The sequence below is a fragment of the Triticum aestivum genome, chromosome 6B, assembly GCF_018294505.1.
Source record: "Triticum aestivum cultivar Chinese Spring chromosome 6B, IWGSC CS RefSeq v2.1, whole genome shotgun sequence".
In the NCBI taxonomy this organism is placed as follows: domain Eukaryota; kingdom Viridiplantae; phylum Streptophyta; class Magnoliopsida; order Poales; family Poaceae; genus Triticum; species Triticum aestivum.
This window is the reverse complement of record NC_057810.1, coordinates 407566536-407574176: the sequence shown is the minus strand read 5'-3', so window position 1 is coordinate 407574176 and position 7641 is coordinate 407566536.

Below are 7641 nucleotides of genomic sequence, written 5' to 3'. Positions count from 1 at the left end.
CTCTCATCGTGGGAGTACCAATCTTCATCAACATCGTTGCTAGCACCATCTCATCTCAAACCCTAGTTCATCTATTGTATTCAATCTTTGTATCAAAATCTCAGATTGGTACTTGTCGGTTGCTAGTAGTGTTGATTACATCTTGTAGTTGATGATAGTTGGTTTATTTGGTGAATGATTAAATATGCAGGTCCTTGATGCTATTTCATACCCCTCTAATCTTGAACTTGAACATGATTTGTGAGTAGTTACTTTTGTTCTTGAGGACATGGGAGGAGTCTTGTCATAAGTAATCATGTGGATTTGGTATTCGCTCGATATTTTGATGATATGTATGTTGTTGTTTCCCTTAGTGGTGTTATGTGAATGTCGACTACATGACACTACACCATCTTTGGGCCTAAGGGAATGCATTGTGGAGTAGTAATTAGATGATGGGTTGCTAGAGTGACAGAAGCTTAAACCCTAGTTTATGCGCTATTTTATAAGGGGCTTATTTGGATGCATATGTTTAATGCTATGGTTAGATTTATCTTAATTCTTATTTCATAGTTTTGGATGCTTGCAAGAGGGGTTAATCATAAGTGGGAGGCTTATTCAATTAAAACAACACCCAAGCACCGGTCCACCCACATATGAAATTATCAAAGTAATGAACGTGAATCAAACAAACATGATGAAAGTGACTAGATGAAATTCCTGTGTGTCCTCAAGAACACTTTGCTTATTATAAGAGATTGTTCTGTCCTCTCCTTCGCTACAAAAAGGATTGGGCTACCCTCCTACACCTTTGTTATCATTACTAACTATTGCTCATTACAATTTATCTTGCTATCAAACTACTTGTTACTGATAATTTCAGTGCTTGTAGAAAATACCTTGCAATAAAACCACTTATCATTTCCTTCTGCTCCTTGTTGGGTTCGACACTCTTACTTATCGAAAGGACTACGATTTATCCCCTATAATTCTAGATCATGAACGATCTACCTCTAGTGTTATCTAATCATTTGCAGGAGTTCGCGAACGTGTTTCCCGATGAGCTACCACCCGGACTACCTCCACTTCAAGCCATCGAACACCGCATCGACCTCATCCCTGGCGCACCCCTACCGAACAAGGCACCATACTGTTAACCCCGAAGAAACCAAGGAAATACAAAGGCAAGTACACACTACAACAAACACTTCGTGATGATACGTGTTTGTCACAATAGGCCACGTTTTCTGTTATGCATGTACATCCATGACAATTTTATGACAGAATGACAATAGTCATACATGTGCTATCGTAGAAGTGTTCCATGACATTACCAAAATTATCATCACAGAAGTGTCCACTTCCATGACGATAAATCGCGTGTCATAGAAGTGCTTTCATCAAGGGTAACCGACACGTGGCATGTACCGTAATGGGTCGTCGTTAAGCTATCAGATTCCGGTTTGGATCCGATAACCCGTTAATAGCCCGGACCAATGGGGATTTTTGACATGTAAAATTCTCATTCGTTAGCACATTCACGTGTCGGTCCAGCGTTTTGGCAGTTGTCATCTAGCGAATGGATGGGATGCGCATATGATATGTTGACACGTGCCTCGGCCCAATAGTGGCCCATTCAGGTAAAAAGGCCGGGCCAATCAAAATAAGCGGGTTGGCCCATTAGCAGCCTACTTGAGTCAGGCCCATTCACAAGCACGACCCATAGGAGTTACACAGGATCATCCCATCAAAGGCCCATTCCAGATTTGACAATTTCCAGCCCATCATCAGTTCCGGCCCGTTAACAGCCCGCTACGTCTTTGGGCCCAATTACGGCCCGAGCTTCTTTCGACCTATTAGCAGGCCATCGTCAATTCCAGGACGTTAATGGCCCGGAACGTCTTTTGGCCTTTTCTCGACCCATTTTGCTATTGGGCCAACTTCTAGCCCATTGTGACTTTAGGCCTGTCCTTGGGCCATTTGGTAAATGGGCCAATTCCTAGCCCATTTTGTCTTTGGGCCTATTAACGGCCCACACAACAGTTGAGCCTTTGACTGTTCTACCTAATTTTGGGTCCATTAGCAGCCCACTTTTTGCAGGGCAAAATTTCAGCCCGGCGCGACTTTTGGCCTGTTAAAAGCCTAGTTTGCAAATTGGGCCGCCTCTGGCCCAAAACACTCACGGCCTCTTATTGGCACGTAAAGTAAAAGGGCCGAGACAAAATTGAAATTTATTTCGGCATGCAAGAGGCCCGCTGGCCATTTCCATTTATACAGGACTATCGAGCTTTTGGCCTGTTAACAGCCTGCTAAGAACCATTGTTACGATGGGCCATAGCATTTGGGATCCACTAAATATTATTTTAACCAGCCCAATTAAGGCCCTCTTTGACTACACATATTTGTTCATTCGGATGGCGTCCAGGAAATGTTTGGGCGTGTTGGCCCCCGTTTCAACGATATAGCATATTCAAAGAATTATCCTACTATATACTATTGCTTCTACACTATACAATAAAGAGACTAATGCATAGAAACATAGAATAATCTTACACTATACAATAAAGAAATTACAGCCGATTATACCCACTGGGAATTATAGTTCGGCACCAGTCATAATAAAGTGTACACAAACAACAAATTACATACACTGGGCAAATAAAGCTCATACATCATGGACACGCATCAACAGAACTTACCATTTGAACTATAATCTCTTCAGAAAATAGGATTGGCCAGATTGAGATAGCACAATTTTCAGTCTGCAAAATCTCCAATTCCTTCATGGTTACCTCAGTGTCTTGTTTCATTTTTTTGACTCATGCATCTAATACCTGCAAGTCCAGTCTCAACTTGTTGATTGCACATTGAGAATCATGTACACATTTTCTTTCCACCTCTAATTGATGCTCGAGAACATCAGCACATTCCAATTCCAATCCATAATCATTTGGTAATGGCCATGCCGCACTGCTCGCAGATCTTTGTGTTGATGTCACTTCATCCTGCAAATTGTTTCTGTAAGTACACATGACTAGGGCAAAAATATAGTTACAACAGTGAAGCGAGAAAGATAGACTATTTTGTACATGGCAAAATAGGGCTAACAATAATGTTACACGTCATGAAGCATAAGCAGCTGATATTTCAAAAATTATAAAAATGGTAGTCTATGCAGCTCGCATACAGAAATCTCTCTTAGCTCACCAGAGGAGCATGATGTTGGGGCCAAATCCAAAACACAGACAAGTTGCGAACTTAGACAGCATGTTGCGTATAAGTAACAAAGCAGTTGGCCATTCGGTAGCTCAATTAAAGTCATAGGGAGCATAATGAATAGCAGAGGAATTCATATAAACCGACTACAGCAAGCAAAGCTATGCAATCATTAGCCTAGTATAAACTAGATTGTGAGCCTCATGCAGTAATAGTTGGTTAATAGACTTCAAAGCTTTAGGCACACTTCGCCATAGTAATTAAATGGTAAGGCCTTTAATTATGTCAACTAATAGTTATACAAGTACCCAACATTAGGCATCATTGTTTGGGCATCTCATTAACTGAGGACCAATAAAGCAATTGAAAAGAGCAATTTAACTATGCCTGAAACAAACAAGCAATTGAACTGTTGAGTTGGCAGCATGCATTCGTGCACGCCTCAATAACATCCATGACCTAGCTACATTTACTATATAAGGGAACAAGTAATGTAATATTGTTTGCCCCTATGAAGTATCTCGACTAGTAGGTAATCGATATCCTAGTAATGATAGGGAGGCTAATGATGTGAATATGCGTTATGACATTTATGACATCGACAACTCTACCATGGCAGGAAGCAGTTTCACACTATTCACTACTATAAGATGTTTTAGATATTTGAAAGTAGACAACATCCATAATGAGTGAACAGACACATTAAAATGTGTTTACATACATCTGATTTACAAAAAAGTTAGAACATCATATAGTAGATAGTGGAGGGGGTTTCTATCAATGGCCCAATGACTTGGTTACAGTTTCTCTTGCAAGGATCCTTCCTAACATCTTCTACTTGGAAATTCTCAATCTTATCTTCATTGCACCCCCTCTACAAGGTGACACAAACTAGTTACAGGTCTTCTTGGAAGATAAATATGCATATTTTCTAGTGTGTGAACAACACAAAAGGATGATATTATAACAAAACAACACCACATAATGAAACACGCCGCATCTCTTGCACACAATGTAATGAGTATTTACTATGTGTGCACTATGTAAAAACTAGGCATACCTTCGAACTGGATCTCCAGGTACTCTTTGAGAGCCTACTTTAGTGCACAGCCAAACCTTTATGTCACCTATGAGTTATACAAGCCCCCACTATAGTAGCCCTTAGTGTTTAAATCGTTGACAAGCTCTGTTAGGTCAAGAACAACTAGTAATCAAAACAAACAGTCCTCATATGGCCGACTGATACAAACAAGCAATTTAACAGATGTGTGAGAAAATCTTACATATCAAGAAAAGAAGCATACAAGGAAGCTTAAAGACCATCACTTGACTGACCAGATTTAAGGGGCACCAGACTTAAGGGGCATTTAAACATCATGCGCAACGTATGAACTAACATAAACATTGCATATTTCAAATTCTATAATGAAATGCACATGTATTAGGTTATGCCATGTATGATGATGCCTAAATGTACACTATAGCGGGCATGAGTGATTCATCATTGCATGCACAATTGAATTGCAGGTTAAGGGCCACTTCTATTCCGCCTTTTTAGAGCTTATTGTAAAAATAAGCTTTAAAAGATGTAAAGAAGTCATTTTTGAGTAATATGGGCTTGGGCTTAACTTATTTCGCTTTGGAGGGGGGTGTTTCAGGTAGGAGCTCACTAAAAATTGAAGGGAAGGGGAATAGTGATGACTTTGTTGTCTGCCTATATTACACTCAAAATGCCACTACTCATGCCCGCGTCATACCCGACCCTCAAGTAAAAACAAACACGCAAGTGTTCATTGCCATGCTCGCTTGCATCTCCTCTCCCCTTTCCCTCTACCTCGATCCCCTGCCTGCAGCGCTAGGGTTCCTCCAACGAGCCATCGCCACTGGTCCCATTTGGCCTGGTCCTTGATGATGCTCTGTCCAACTAGGCTACCTGGCCGGCGGGTAGGGACAAATCTCTCGGGCTGCTCCTCCCTCTAGCGCTGCCCCTCATTCTCATGGTCTCCAGCAACTACTCCGATGTGGTCCATCCAATGCACTACTTCGGCAGGCGCCGCACATCTACGGCTGATGCCACACTGTGGCAGAAGGCACCTCATTCCCCCTCCCCTCCTCCCAGGTAGTGGCCTTGAGGTGTTGTTGAAGGTTGAGCTCATCCAACAAGGTGAGGATCTCCTCAGATTTTTTGCCAAATTTTCATTCTGATCCACTATACGATGAATTGCTATGAGCTGCTTTTGCTGCTGCTATATGGTGCATTGCTATGAGCTGCTCCTGCTGCTGCTATATGATGAATTGCTATGAGCTGCCGCTGCTATATGATGAATTGCTATGAGCTGGTCCTGCTATATGATGAGTTTCTATAAGTTGCTCATGTTGCTGCTATATGATGAATTGCTATGAGCTGCTCCTGCTACTGCTATATGATGAATTGCTATGAGCTGCTCCTGCTGATGCTATATGATGATTTGCATGCTACTATTGTATGATGAGTTGCTATGAGATGTTGTTGCTGCTATATGATGCTTTCGGGTGGTGCTGCTATATGATAATAACCAGCCACTTGGACCATCGAATTTCGGTATATAATTGTTTTTCATTTATATTTAGGTCATCCGTTCTTCATTTAAATTAGGCAATGGGATCTCTATGGAAGACATTGACCAAACTAGATTGTGCCAAGTAGATTGTATCTTTGTTTGCATTTTGAATAAATATTGATGGTCTGTCTTCCTATCATATTAATTACTGCACTGGGTTCAATTTGTGATGTTTGCAAGTCAAATTAATTTTCATATGGCACTACAAAAAAAGACACATCTGTGACATTTTGGGCTGAACATTTTTTTCTGTCATACTTATGACACTTCTATGACGATAATTGTGACAAACCCCGGTATCATCATAGATGTGGTGGGCTCCTACTTCTATGACAAAAAATCATGACAGAAAATGGGCTTTTCATCCTGGGCGGGCCGGAGACGCAGCTGCATGACATTCTTTGGGCCGTGCATGACGGAAAAAAGTGTGGTAGAAGCGAAGGCGAGGAAAATATCTGGGAGTTCCCAGTTACGGTGGGTGGTCGGGGGCCGAGCGATGCACGTTTCTCTCATACCGTACGCGCATGGGTGCGAGGCGTTGGGATCTAACTAAACCTGAGAGAGGCGTCGCCTAAGTGAACCAGAGTGATTGCACTACAGGCTACGCGTTACTGAACCCGAGCTATCGAGCGATTCCTTTGCTACTACTAATACCTGAAGCCGATCAATGTTGCCTTTGGATGAACAGTGAGTGTTGCTGGGGGGTTTGGATGAACAGTGAGCGTTGCTGGGGGGGTTTGGATGAACAGTTCCTGGTGGGAGTGGATGAACAGGACCCCGTGGTAGCCTCTGGATGAAGAGGACCCCGATAGATCGAGCCGGTTGGGGATGGATGAATAGGAGGCCGTGGATGAACATTCATAGGTGGAGGCTGGAGGAGGTCGACGATGGATGAACAGTAGCCCGTGAAGGCTGGAGGAGGACGATGCTGGAGATGAACAATATCTCGTGGAGTCCCGTTTTGCAGTACGCCAGACCTCTCCCGATGAACAGGACCCCCGTTTCGACCGTAGTGCTCCAACACAAGTCTGTGTCCTCTGTTTTGCGGTACGCCACACTGCTCCCGATCAACAGGACCCCGTTTCGGCCGTAGGAGGTCCAACACAAGTCCATTTCCTCCATTTTGCGGTACACCAGACCCCTCCTGATGAACATGATCCCGTTTCGAACATCGCCGGTCGAATACAAGGATGTTTCCTCCGTTCTGTGGTACGCCAGGCCTCGTTTCCATCGGTTGTTCCGTCCAAGCCCTCTCGATGAACATGACGACGCATTCCGTTTCAACCCAACCAGTTGGCTCCCCATGAAAACAACAGTTCCGACCCAACCATGTACACGAGCCCTGGCTGTACGTATGCGCGGGTAGGCGTTCGAGACCCCGCCCGTATGTATGTAAGTGGCCGTATTTTCTTTCTTGCACACTGCCCGTTGTACGTACGTGTACGTGCTACATGCACGCCTCTACTACGACATGTGCATGCCTCTACATCGACCAATATGTATGTACACGTCCGCGACAAGAATGACAACACTACGTACGCTTCGACCAGGTGGGTCCCGTCTGTCAGGCAGTTCCTTGCATGCAACAATGTAGCTGGTGGGTCTCAGCAGTCAGGGGGGCGAATTATTTTTTTTGCCCGGACACACTTCCTTGCGTGCGAAGATGTAGCTAGTGGGTCCCAGCAGTCGGGCGAGCACATTATTTTGCAAAATACGGTGGCCCGCCCAGTGGGTCCCTGCTGTCAGGTGGAGGAATAATTACTTTGCGCGTAATAAGGAGGCACTTCCTTGCGGCCGCCATGGATCCAGCTGTCAGCCTCTCCATGTACAGTACTCTTCCGATGGA